General features: G+C 50.6%; 1 protein-coding gene and 1 long non-coding RNA gene across 3 annotated transcripts in view; one reads left to right on the forward strand and one right to left on the reverse strand.

The window, feature by feature from the left end:
- The window catches only part of LOC142011124 (histone-lysine N-methyltransferase SMYD3-like), a 359,175-nt gene that overhangs the window by 257,590 nt on the left and 87,275 nt on the right, over positions 1–14,310 (forward strand). The gene's annotated exons all lie outside the window — the stretch shown is intronic.
- The window catches only part of LOC142011126 (uncharacterized), a 36,013-nt gene continuing 32,034 nt past the window's right edge, over positions 10,332–14,310 (reverse strand). The window contains exon 3 of the long non-coding RNA XR_012644972.1: positions 10,332–10,581. This is a non-coding gene — a long non-coding RNA (uncharacterized LOC142011126). The remainder of the gene's footprint in view (positions 10,582–14,310) is intronic.

A 14,310-nucleotide genomic window follows, 5' to 3' on the forward strand; every position in this document is an offset into this window, starting at 1 on the left:
CGTTCCACTCCCAGTGGCAAAAGATTACCACAGACAAATGGGTGCTAGAAATTATAGCCACGGGTTACACTATCCCTTTCCAGTCACTTCCACCGACGAAGCCTCCCTCCAGGCCTCATCTCAGGGACGCTGCCCACGAGGCGAGGCTGAAGAAGGAGGTAGATCACCTCATGCTCATGGGGCGGTGGAAAGAGTGCCAGAACAATTCCAAGGGAAAGGTTTTTATTCACGCTACTTCCTAACAGAGAAGAAAACAGGAGGCTGGAGGCCGATTTGGGATCTACGAGGCCTCAACCATTACTTGTGCAAGCAACGCTTTCGGATGATTACAGTTGCCTCCATACTTACGGCACTGGACAATGGAGAGTGGTTTGTAGCCCTTGACTTACAAGATGCTTACTTTCATATAACAATCCACCTGGCACACAGGCGCTTCCTCCGCTTCACGGTCGGCGGGGAACATTTCCAGTACAGGGTTCTTCCGTTCGGCCTATCCTCGGCACCCAGAGTCTTTACCAAAACCCTGTCAGTGGTATCAGCCTACCTGCAGAGACAGGGGGTGTTTATTTTCCCATATCTGGATGACTGTCTACTGAAAGGGGCCTCAAAGGCAGAGGTCCTATGCATTATACGTGTCACCGCGAACACGTTTACTTCGCTGGGCCTAGTTATCAACCTCGCAAAGTCAAAGACCGAACCCACACAAGATATAGAGTTCATAGGGGCACACACAAACTCTATCACAGCAAGAGTATACTTGCCCGACGGCCGCTTCCGCGCCATCAACTCCCTGGTGCAAGTCATGACGTACAGCCCCACGGTGCCGGTCCTAACATGTCTGCAACTGTTGGGGCACATGGCGGCAGCGACGTTTGTGGTACAGAATGCCAGGTTACACATGCGAAGCCTGCAGCATTGGCTGGCAAGTGTTTACAAACCGGCATCCCACACTGTCCACAGGGTAGTGTCGCCCACGACGGAGGTGCGCAGATCCCTAGCATGATGGGAAAATCCCGAGAATCTGCTAGTGGGGGTGCCTTTCCACCAACCACAAATTTCTATTTTTCTCACTACCGACGCCTCCCACATCGGATGGGGAGCGCACATTGGCAGCAAGGTGACGCAAGGGATATGGTCCCCTGTGGAACAGACACTGCACATAAACATACTGGAGCTCAGAGCAGTGTTCAACACGTGCAGACATTTTCGAGAATACCTGCATGGCAAAGTAGTCGGGATCAACACCGACAATACCTCCACTATGTTCTACATCAGTCGACAAGGAGGGGCATGATCCTGTGCGTTATGTGCGGAAGCAGTCCAATTGTGGAACTGGTGCATTGCCAACAAGATAACGTTGAAAGCCTCGTACTTGCCGGGCACCCACAATGTGAAGGCAGATCAGCTGAGCAGGCGCTTTGCACTCACACACGAATGGCAGATCCGCTCCGACCTGCTACGGCGCATATTTCGTACATGGGGGTTTCCCGAAGTCGACTTGTTTGCCACCCAGTACAACAAGAAGTGTCCCCAGTACTGCTCCAGAGCAGGAATAGGGCGGGGGTCCCTGGGGGGACGCATTCATGATTTCATGGAAGGGCCCTCTACTCTACGCGTTTCCTCCCACAACGCTTATCCACAAGGTTTTGCAGAAAGCCAGAAGGGAGAGAGCTCGCATGATACTCACAGTTCCAACTTGGGACCGGCAACAATGGTTTCGCTTGCTTCTACGCATGTCGGATCGTCCACCACTCCCCCTGCTGGTGGCTCCAGACTTACTCACGCAGGCTCAGGGGCCCATAGTGCACCCGCACCCTCAGGGACTGCACCTACAAGCATGGTTAATCCATGGCTCAGTGCCTTAGAGAGCACGTGTACGGAGGGAGTACAACAAGTCTTGGAGTGTAGCCGAAGGACCTCCACCAGGAGGACTTATGAACATAAATGGACTCGATTTACAGCCTAGTCTTCCGCCAAACAGTTAGCTCCCCTTGACGTTCCTATAACCGTAATACTAGAATACCTATTGGACCTCAAACGAGACGGGCTTTCTCTATCCTCGCTAAAGGTCGACCTCGCTGCTATATCAGCTTTTCGGCATACAGAGGAAGGGCCCACTGTATTCGCCCACCCTATCGTCACAAGGTTCTTGAAGGGGCTGGTAAACCTGTACGCCCCTCGAAAACCACTTCTGCCTTCGTGGAGTTTGCACTTGGTGCTCAGCACGCTATCGGGACCACCCTTTGAACCATTAGCCATGGTACCCCTCCAACTCCTTATGATGAAAACAACCTTCCTCCTTGCGATTACGTCAGCCCGCAGGGTGAGCAAGCTCGCGGCAGTGATGGCAACACCACCCTGTACAGTATTCTCAAAGGAGGAGGTAACCTTACGGTTACAGCCAGCCTTCGTTCCAAAAGTTTCCTCGGAGTTCCATGTTAACGAACAAATAGTTTTACCCTCTTTTTACCCGAAGCCTCACAGCTCCAGCAAGGAGGCGCGCCTACATCTCCTAGACGTGAGAAGGGTGTTGGCCTTTTACATAGACAGAACTAAGTCCTTCCGGAAAACGGACAGGCTTCTGGTGTCTCTCGCTCCCAGGTCAAAAGGGGAAGGCCTCTCTTCCCAGAGTATTTCAAAGCACATTGTGTCCTGTATAAAAATGTGCTACGAGCTTCGGAAGACCCCTTTGCTGGCCCGCCCAGGGCTCACTCCACCAGGGCGGTGGCGGCATCAACAGCCTTCTTCAAGGGCATTGCGTTAAAAGACATCTGTAGAGTGGCGACCTGGTCATCCTATGACACTTTCGCCAAACATTATGCCCTGCATCGGGTATTCGAGGAGGATACCCATCTGTCAACAGCAGTCCTCTCGGGGGCAAGCTGCACATGAATCGATTACCCACCTCCTTACTTGGGTTACTGCTGGGTAGTCACCTATTGTGGAGCACCCACGGGAACCACTCGAAGAAGAAAGAGAAGTTACTCACCTGTAGTAACGATGGTTCTTCGAGATGTGTGCCCGTGGGTGCTCCACCACCCGCCCATCCTCCCCACTTCGGATCTCTGTCTGGTGTTTTTCAGGAGCATCCGAGGCGGTTGATCAAGGAACTGGCGGGGACCGGATTGCGCACATGGCCGGGGGCACGCAAGGGAGCGGTGCGCGTCGGCGCATGCGCGATCCAATAGAAACTGCTAGAAGAATTCCGATCTGTGGCACCGGGCGAGCCCGACACCTGTTGTAGAGCACCCACGGGGACACATCTTGAAGAGCTATCATTACTACAGGTGAGTAACTTCTCTTTTTCTGATCTTTTGAGACTATCAAGCCATTCTCCTATTCTTGTCTATTCCTTTCTGCATCTCCTGGCTCAAGAAAATGATGTGACAACATATCCCAGCCAGGCCCTCTTTATAAGATGGCCAGGTGGTTAGATAAATTTCAGGTTGGAGTAGTCAGACTTCTTTCAGATCTGTGTAGAAGTGACCCCAGAGCTACAACCACAGCATGGCAATACTTGATGCGGTAAAATCAATCTCTCTGGGCTCGCCCATCAACCCTGCTTGGAGTAAGGGATGTCAGCACAACCCCAAAGAGCCCTGATCTACAACAGGATACAAAGTTGATCCTGATATGTTGGTTCTAGCTACACTAATGGCATGACTAGAATTGTATATCTGGGATCAACATTGATCCTATTGAAGCACAGGCCTTACGTAAAGGTCTTCAGAATACAGAGAAATACATTGTTTGTGCATTGCTCAATTTAAGACATTAATTGGAAACACAAATTAAATGATAACACAACAAAGTATTTGGTTGCAATTGCTGTGAATGTCTTTTCTTCATTTCTTGCTTTAACGGAATTTCTTAATCATGTTTGGCATAAAATACCTGGCTAATGTTAAAGAAATTAAAAACATATTTGCTAAGTCTGCACTTACCAAAAACTTTGAAATGGCATGCTAATGGCTAGATCGAAGAATACTAATGAGGAGCTGAAATGCATATTCGGCACCTCATTAGCATGCTGCAGGCCGCAGCACTTCGAAATTGCCATGTTTCACTTCTGCGTGGCTCATCTATATGGGGGTGCTTTTCGAAAGGACCCCACCAATGTCGTAATCCCCTTATTCCCATGAGCCCATAGGAATAAGGAGATTTTGATGTTGGTGGGGTGCTTTCGAAAAAGAACCCCTGTATAGACGAGCCACGTGGGAGCGAATAAGGCAATTTCGAAGTGCTGCGGCTAGCGGCATGCTAATAAGGCACCGAATATGCATTTCAGCGTATCATTAGTATTCTTCGATCTGGCCATTAGCATGCCATTTTGAAGTTTTTGGTAAGTGTAGCACAGTCATTGCAAACCATACAGTACAACTGTTGCATTCTAGCTCACAGGAGCTACATCTACACATGTATGCTACATCGAAATAGCTTATTTCCATGTAACAACATCGAAATAAGGTATTTCGATGAATGGCGTCTACACATCCTCCAGGGCTGGTGCCATTGACGTTCAATGTTGACGTTGGGCAGCACCACATCGAAGTAGGCGCTGCAGGGGAGCATCTACACGCCAAAGCGGCACACATCGAAATAAGGGTGCCAGGAACAGCTGCAGACAGGGTCACAGGGCGGACTAGCACTTCCAGGGCAACAGCTAGCCACTCCCTTAAAGGGCCCCTCCCAGACACACTCAGCCTGCAGAGCACGCGGTCGGCAGAGCCACAGGCACGCACACCTCGGCGAAGCAGTATGGACCCCCAGCAGCAGCAGCCAGAGGTCCACCCAGCCGCCCCTGCAGGAGCAGTGCTTGCCCTGCTTAATGCTATGCAGGAGGCAGCTGATCACCTTTTAGTCACAGAAGAGGAGCTGCCCCCAGGGGAGGAGGAAGCAGCCCCAGACCCTGCTGTCCTCCACCCCCTCACCCCCCGCCGCCGCACACGCCGCCGGCTGTGGAGCTACCCCACGAGCACCGACTGGTGGGAGCGGCTGGTGCTCGGCGAGTGGGATAATGAGCGCTGGCTCCAGAACTTTCACATGAGCTGGCAGACATTCCTGGAGCTCTGCCAGTGGCTCACCCCCTCACTGAGGCACCAGGACACCTTCATGCGGCGTGCCCTCAGTATCGAGAAACGGGTCGGCATCGCTGTCTGGAAGCTAGCCACTCCAGACAGCTACCGATCCATGGGGCAGCAGTTTGGCGTGGGCAAGGCCACCGTCGTGGCTGTCCTAATGGAGGTAAGAGGACCCACAGGGAGAGGGAGGCAGCCCTGGGGGTGGAGTGGAGCCCTGAGGGGGAGGGACAGACACACCCTGCACACCCCTCACTGGTGCTCTCCCATGTCCTTCCCCTGCAGGTTGTCTGCGCCATCAACGCCCTGCTCCTCCACAGGCTCGTGCGGCTTGGGGACCCGGATGCCGCCATCTCGGGGTTTGCCAGCCTGGGCTTCCCAAATTGCTTTGGGGCTCTGGATGGGACCCATATCCCCATCCAAGCTCCGGAGCACAGCGGAGGACGCTTCCTGAACAGGAAGAGCTACCATTCGGTGGTCCTCCAGGCCTTGGTGGACAGCCGGGGCCGCTTCCTGGACATTTATGTTGGCTGGCCTGGCAGCACCCACGACACCTGGGTGTTCAGGAATTCGGGCCTGTGCCGCCGGCTGGAGGCGGGGACCTATATCCCCCAGCAGGAGATCCCTGTGGGGGACACCACCATGCCCCTCTGCATCGTCACAGACGCGGCATACCCCCTCTGGTCCTGGCTCATGCACCCTTACACAGGCCATCTGTCAGCCAGCCAGGAGCGCTTCAACACGCGCCTGAACCATGCGCGCCAGGTGGTTGAGCGCACTTTTGGCTGCCTCAAAAAGCGCTGGAGGTGTCTCCTCACCCACCTGTATGCAGGCCCCACCAACATCCCCCAGATTGTGGGTGCGTGCAGCGCACTCCACAACCTGGTCGAGAGCAAGGCGGAGGCATTCTTTCAGAGCTGGGCTGTGAAGGCTGGCAGGGCTGACATGCAGCCACCCGCTGCCCCCAGTCGCCAGGTGGACCCCGAGGGGATCCGGGTCCGGGAGGCCCTGCAGGCCCTTTTTGACCAGGCCGCGGGGTGAACACTGGCAGGCCCCCCACTGCACCCCCCCATCCTCCACAACAGTGCCTGCCCCCATGCCCACACCACAGAGCACCCAAGAGAACATCCCCCCCCTTTTCTTGCGAATAAAAATAGACCTGTTGTTTTTGCAACCAAAACAGAACAGTGCATTCTCTTATATTAAAATACTAACAATATATATATATATATATATATATATATATATATATATATACACACACACACACACATATACACACACACACACACAGTGTAAGAACAAAAGGGTGGAACTATTTACATGGGGGGGCAGGTACCATAAAAGAACAGGGGTCTAACATAAACTATATACACAAATATTATATGATGGGGAATATGTACAAAGGAGGAAGGGGGGGCCACGTCCTGGGCCCCGCACCCCCTACTGTCCAGCGCCCGGGGTTGTCGGGCACGACCCTCGCCTCGGCCTCAGCCCTGGCCGAGGCTGGCTGGGGTCCGGGCGAACCGGCAGGTATGGCCGGCGGGTGTCAGCAGGCCCCAGGTCCCCCTCGGCGGAAGGCCCCGGGGTGGCGGACAGCCGTGGGACGGCAGTCGGAGCAGCGGGTGGAGCGGCGGGCAGGGTGGGCAGAGTGGCGGGTGGTGCGGCATGGGGGGCCAGGTAGTCCGCTATGCGCTCAAAAGTGCGCATAAAGGCCCCCCATGCCTCCTGGCGCCAGGCCAGTGCCTGCTCCTGCAATTCCAGCCACCGCTCGTCCACCCACAGGCACCGCTCCGACACCTCCAGCTGCCGTCGGAGGGTCGCGAGCAGCTGGGGGTCCGTTGCCATCCTCGGATGGTGGTGGCTCTGCCGTCGGCCCCGCCCTGGGGCTGGTTGGTGCTCCGCCGAGGGGCTGGCCTTCAGCGATGGCCCCGGTGGGCTCTCCGGGACCACTGACAGCTTGCCGGCACTCTCCGGGCCATCCGATGGTGCAGCTGCGGAACACCGGGGGGAAGAAGAGTGGAGACAGCTGTTAGTGTGGCCCCTGAGCCGTGGCCCCCGAGCTGTGGCCCTTGTCCCCTCACCCCTCTGCTGCTGGTTCCCCATCCCCGTCCCCGGGAGATGCTGCTGCTGCTGATGGGTGTCCCCCCCACACCCTGGGGGACCCTAGGTTCCACTCCCCCCATCCCCAGGGATGAGGCATGGCACTGTCGTGCTGGGGGGGCAGGGGCTGATGCACTCTTCTGAGGGACATGCCACTGCTGTCCTTGGGGTCATGGTCATCTGGGCATGTGGAGGGCCCTGGTCATGTGTGTTACACCTGCCCCTCAACCCCAGGGGTGTGCACCAGGGTGGGTACATACCTGATGGTCCGCTCCCACGGTCGGGGGCCACCCTCTGGGCGGATGCCCTGCTGGAGTTCCGGGACGGCAGGATGATCCGCAGCCCCCTGTCGCTGGAGGAGGATTCCCCTCCTCCGGTGTCCCAGGGGTGGGCTCCTGTGGGGGCCCCTGGGGTGTGGGGCTTGCCTCCGGGGTGGACTGCACCTCCAGGGCCTGCTGGGGCTCGTCGGCCGAGGTGTCAAGAGTGGCCAGCGGGGAGGAGGTGTACTGGGGGCCCATGATTTTCCTGAGCTCCCTGTAAAAGGGGCAAGTGGCTGGAGCGGCCCCAGATCGGCTGGCCGCAGCCCGGGCCCGGGCGTAACCCTGCTGCAGCTCTTTATCCTTACTCCTGACATGGTCAGGAGTGCGGGTAGGGTGACCCCGGGCGGCCAGACCCTCAGCCAACCGAGCGAACGCATCCGCGTTCCACCTCTTGCTCCCCATTACCTGGAGCACCTGCTCCTCGCTCCAGAGCCCCAGCAGGTCCCGGATCTCGGCCTCTGTCCAGGAGGGGCCCCGCTGCCTTTTGCCAGGCTGGCTGCCGGGCTGGGAGCCCTGGCTCCCCTTGCGGGGGGGTGCCCTGGGGGCGCTTGGGGAGCTGGTGGGTGGCCATCGCAGCAGGGGGTATCTTGGGACTGCAGGGAGGCATGCAGGCTAGCCGCGTGTTACTGCTACTGCCTGCACGTGCTCTCAGCTTCCTGCACAGGAAGGCAGGGGGCGGGGAGCTTTAAGGGCCGCTGCATGCGGCGACCATAGAGCTTATGGGCTGGAGAGAGCGTCTCTCAACCCCTCAGCTGATGGCCGCCATGGCTGACCCCGCTCTTTCGATGTTGCGGGATGTGGATCGGCTACACATGCCCTACTTCGACATTCAGCGTCGAAGTAGGGCGCTATTCCCATCCCCTGATGGGGATAGCGACTTCGACATCTCGCTGCCTTACGTCGATGTCAACTTCGAAATAGCGCTCACCCCGTGTAGACGTGGCGGGCACTATTTCGAAATTGGCATGGCTACTTCGAAGTAGCCGGCACGTGTAGACGCAGCTAGTATGTCGCTTTAATGTACCTCTGCATTTTACCTTATGGTTTTGACTAGAAGGTGGTAGTCTTGATTATGAATATTGGTAATCATTTCATATGCGAGATATAAATTTCATTGATTGAATCTGAATAAAAAACTCTAAACATGATCCTCTAACGATCATCACCGAAAGTGCTTACCTCCTGGTCCCAAAAAGATATTTCAGATCAAAATTGACGCACTCCCAAGCTGAGCCTTAGGTGATAGATTTGGTGATTCATAAAGTTGTACTTGGTTTGTACACCAGCACTTTGGCAGGTACCGCGCATTTTATGGCACTCATCCCCATTTTCAGGACTGAGAAAGAAACATAAGAAGTTTGAGAGGAGACACTCCCTGGTACTAAGAAACAACAGTTAAGGGGAGTGCGATCCATGACATGACACTCCTCCATTTCCCATTTGCTCAGAGCACCATCAATTCCACCCTGCTCACAGGTGCCAGTGTGTGTGTGTGTATGAGTATGGTGTGAGACTATCCGCCAATGCTGGGGAGTCATAGTGGTACCAGCAGGATTGCAGCACTTTCCCCCTGGAGGTCTTTGTAACAGCTAGGGACTCAGTGATATTCCCAGTACTGCTGACCCTGATGGATAGAGCCATATGCAGATATAAAATTGGTATCTGCATCTGCAAAAATGATCCATGGATATCCACATCTGCAGATACAGATAGCTGCCAATTTGCAAGGTTCTAGATACTAAATTTGAATCCAGATCTGCAAGAATTGTGTCAGGGAGATCTGCATCCACTCATGGACATAAAGTGGATATCTACACATTTGCCAGGGCTCTGCTGATGGGATAACCAGTGTCTCTCTAGTGATTGCATCAATTAGAATGCAGCATGGAGCCTCGAGCTCATACCCTGTCCTTCAATACCAGTCAGAGGCAAACAGTTCCTGCTACAGTTGGTGATAACTCCCCTGATCCAGCCTTGACCTCTGGTTCCCTAGCACTGACTGATAGAAGAGGGGGTACCATTCCCCTATGATTTCCTCAAGAGGTGTCTTCTTTTTCTGAGTGGGAGGTAGAACCCTGCACTCAGCCAAAGAGCTGCCGCCACTACCCATCCTATGTTCCATCACCCCGTCCAGCACCACACCTGGACTCTGGTACTGAATCCTGAACCGACACATAGCACTTAGATATGGTGGATGTAGTCTTGGCTGAAGAAGTAGAGGAAGGCCTTCTGCTGCTAAAGGCTTCTTCCTCCTCCATATCTGCCTTGCGACTGAGCAGCTGTGTGCCACAGGATGGCAGGAGCTTTTAAAAAGGGTTGATTCTAACCTGGGGCTGGAGGTAAAGTTCTTGCATAGGCATATTCACATTTTGGTGGCAGCAGCCTTGTCAATGGGCCACATGACTTTGCCCTTCAACAAAGCCATTATGGGTCTGGTCAGATCCCTATAGAAGACCCCATCTTCTCGCCCTCTTACTTCAAAAATAGCTGAGAAGTACTGTATGCCTGCCACAGATATGAATAATCATACTCTTACCAGCTTCCTGAGTCCTTTATGCTTACAAGAGTGAATGAGAGCAGCAGGGAAGGTCAGTTGGGCACAATCGCCAAGGAAAAGAACATAATGAAAACAGATGAGTTCAGTAGGAAGATTTTTTAAATGGATAGGTTACAGCTTCCTATTTCCAACCAACAAGCCTTGCTTGGGAGGTACAATGACAACATTTTGGATTCCATGGGGAAGTTTAGTGATTCACTGCCTTAAGAGTCCAGACAAGAGGTTTCTGGTGTTCCTGTTCTCCATCAGGGTATAGTCAGAGCCTCTCTCCAAGCAGCCATTGATGCAGCAGCCAAAACAATAGCTTCCACAGCGACCATAAAGCAATGCTTCTGCCACCTGAGATCCATCAGTCCACCAAGGTACCTCCCTGTTTTCAAGACAGGCCAGCTCAAAACTCCATAGTCTAAAAGAGTCTGGTTCTATCCTCAGATTCCTGGGACTCTATTCTCCAGCATTTCTGTGAAAGCATTTCAGGTCTCAACAACCAGCCTCCCTCCTGTTTTCGCTACTTCACCAGGACCTATTCAAGAAATGGAGTACAGATTAGAAGAGCAGGCAGGCTCCTTGACCTCACTATCATGTTCACACAGAGAGCCAGGTGGCCTCCAACATATTGTATTTTGAAGGTACACTTGAGTATGTTATAGCAGTTCTGCATTGGATCCTGCCTCCCTTTTGTTTTCCCACCAGCTCTTCTACTTCAGCCCAGTGTGGTCCCTCATCATCTCAGACCATTGAGTTCTGAGTATGGTGAAGGAAGGTTACACCTTCCATTTTTTATAACCCTTCTCTCTGACCTCCAATCCCCATCCCTGTTCATGGACCCTTTTCCTCAGTATATCCCAAGAGGTGTAAGACCTCCTATCAGTAGGGGCTGTGGAGGAGGTGCCACAAAACTTGAAATGAAAGAGTTTTACTCCTAATGTTCCAAACTCAAAGGCTACAGGTGGTCTTTGACTAATCCTGACCTTGCTTCTCCTCAACAGTTATTTCGAAAAAGTTGGGCTCTTTGTGGTTTCTCTGGCATCCATCATTTCCTCCCTGAATCCAGGAGACTGGCCCTCTGCCCTTAACCTGAATGATGCCTCTTTCGACATTTCCATCTTCTTTGGATTCATCTTAAACCAGACCCATTACCTGTTCATCATCTTTCCCTTTGGTCTCCCAGGTTTTCATAAAATACATGGCAATGGTAGCAGCCTTCCCCGAACGTGAGATGTTCAAGTCTAGCCAGACCTTGCCCACTGGTTGATGAAGAACCTCTCAGAGGCTCAAGTGAAAAATATCAATCTGGTTCAAGCCAACTACCAAGCTCTGGGCCTGTTGATAAATAAGCAAGTCAATTGTCATTGCCATCCAGAGAATAGAATTTCTCGGGGTTGTGCTAGACTCAACCTGGCCCAGAGCCTTGATTCTTGACTGTGTCAGCAATGATGTTTATGGTCAAGATGAACCCTGTCATGACAGTTCGGTTTTGTCTCAGACTTTTAGGCCACATGGCTTCATTCACTTACATGGTATAGTGCACAGTTGCACAAAAGGTTAGTATCCGTTCTTTTCCCTCTTTGGCTTAAGTATGGGATATGGCCCAGTGCAGCTGCTTTGGAGCTCTCTCACTCAGAGGAAAGGGGTGGGGCTTTTGTGCAAGTTGAGCTTCATGGACCACATCCCTAGCTGCTGTCTGTGAGGTGCCAGCTGGAGGATTGAAAAGTGAGGAGTCCCAAAACCCCCACAGACATGGGTTTGAGACACGTGAAAGCTTATCAAGGGCAAAGGCTGGGTTTTCCAAGGAGGCATAGCATAGTTGGTGTAGCCTAGAGTCTGTAGAGGGAGGTGTGAAGGTAGTCTTAAGTCACTATTTCCTTGCCAAATTCTAGGCTTTTCTGTGGCCCAGTGTGACCCATGGTATACATTTTACCAGCACTGATAGGATTCTGCAGCCCAGAATTGTCTGTGCTCCAACTATTAACCCTAATACTTTCAGCCTGTCCTGTGTCTAAGACTGTAGAGTCAGAGGCATTGGGTTCTGTATACCAGATCTGAGCTATCCTTGGATTATGGGAACTCTGCTAAGGTTGCTCTGCTATCTTTATTATGGAAGGACATAAAGGGACAGTAATAGGAGGACTAATCCCTAAATCTTCAAGGGGTGGTTTTCTCCTAGCTCCTAAAACCAAACTGCAAATAAGGATGCCCCTAGAATCCAGTAGGGTTTACACAGTACCAAGTACAAACTGTTATTCGAGCTTTAGAATGGAAACAGCCTGTGGGCCACATTCTTCCCTGGAAGAGCACCTCCAGTGACTTCACTGGATGTACTGCTGTGTATTTTTTGGGCTGAATTTGGTTTGTTTTATGAGGGACATCTTATGAAAGTCGTCTTGTAGCAGTGGGTACTCAGCACCTCTGAAAAGTAGGCCACATGCTTAGCTGCTTAAATATGGATTGAAGTGTCTCAATTCAAACACTCAAGTTTAAATGCAAGCTACATCCTCCCTGCTGCTTTGCATTACTCTGCCCTATCTCCATTGACTGCTAAGCCAGGCAGTATGTTATAATGATAGTCCATAGGAGCCAGCGGCGCTACAGCTATTGAAACATTAAATACAGGCTCTGAGAAATAGTCAAGGTCATTATTGTGGTTTCCATGGCATTATGACATTTTCCAAGAAGGTTGTCTTCACGCTCCAGGACGCAGCCATTTTCCTCTTTCACATAATAATGACTAAAATGTCATCAATATTGAGACAGAATGATGGTATACTGGAAAGTATAGGAAACAGGATGTTTGAAGTACTCATTTGCTTACAGACTGTTTCTGGCAGCTTCATTTAAAGACCAAAAGAACACCTACCAACTGTGGTTGGTATTAATTGCTGAGGATATTATGCAGCGATTCTCTGAAGTAAGAGTGCTTCATTGTAAGTGACTGTCCTGTCTCTGTTAAAGACACCAGTGGTCTTAGACCTGTTATTTATTTGAAGTTAAATATTAGTCTGTGAAGTATCAGAGTTAAGCCTATCAACTTCTGGGGGAGACAGGGGAGAAGCTGCAAATACTTTGTACATACAAGGGCTTTGGTTTGATCAAGCTGAGTTCAAACCCTTTTGCATTTATGAATTTGTAAATCTTTGAAACTGATCTGTATAATTCTGGCAAACATATGTTGAACATTGAATATGTGTATGCTACCCACTGGTTACTTGGGTGATCGATTTCTAGTCACAAATGCCCAATACCAACATAGGCAACAGTGTGAACTCTCCTTCACTTTGAGACAGACATTTCCTCATTTGTGATATTTGTAAAATATTTTTCAATACAGTTATATTTTAGTGCAATAGATGAACAAGTGATGGGACTGTATCATAGGTGTTTGTAAAGCCTAAAGCTATCGTATTTTAGTTTTTGTGAACACAGAAAACAATATGCGCCAGTGCAATTTTTTTTCTTTATGTTGTACTTTGTACTTAGAGATAAAAGTACGACTGATATGATAGCAACCACTGTATCATGCTACTTTTAGGACAGAGAAATACACATGTACAACATTATGATATTATTGTTGTTCAAAGTAGTTTGGAGTTCAGCCCTCAAAGCCAGTGTGTTTTCTGTAGCAATCCAGTTGGGCAAGTTACTTAGGTTTCCAGCTCTTCAAAGCAGTTAAGCATGTGCTTAACTATAAGAACATTAATAAAAATACCCTGTTCAGCAGAGTACTTAAACATGTACTTCCATACTGTTGACTTCTATGAGACTTACACAAGTTCTTAAAGTTAACCATACGATAAGCATATTACTGAAAACTAATTAGGGCTGCCAATCACAATTAACTTGTGATTAATTCAAATACATTAATTGCAAATAAAAATTAATTTTGTTTAATCAGTTTTAATGGCACTGCTAAACAATAATTAAATGTAATGACATTTATTAAATGTGGATCTTTTTTCTACATTTTCAAATGTCATTTCAGTTGCTCCACAGAGTAGTTTGTCTACTGCTCACCTTACATTTTTTTATTACAAATATATCACCTCATACATGTGCTGTAGTTCAATCTCTATCATGCAATCTACAAATAGAGATTTTTTTACATAACTGCACTCAAACCAAACAATGTAAAATGTTAGATACTGTAAGTCCACTCAGTCCTACTTCTTTTCCAGTCATTCACTAAGGCAAACAAGCTTGTTTGTATTTACTGAAATAATGCTGCCTGCTTATTTATAATGTCACCTGAAAAAGA

The sequence above is a fragment of the Carettochelys insculpta genome, chromosome 3 (assembly GCF_033958435.1).
Source record: "Carettochelys insculpta isolate YL-2023 chromosome 3, ASM3395843v1, whole genome shotgun sequence".
Lineage (NCBI taxonomy): Eukaryota > Metazoa > Chordata > Testudines > Carettochelyidae > Carettochelys > Carettochelys insculpta.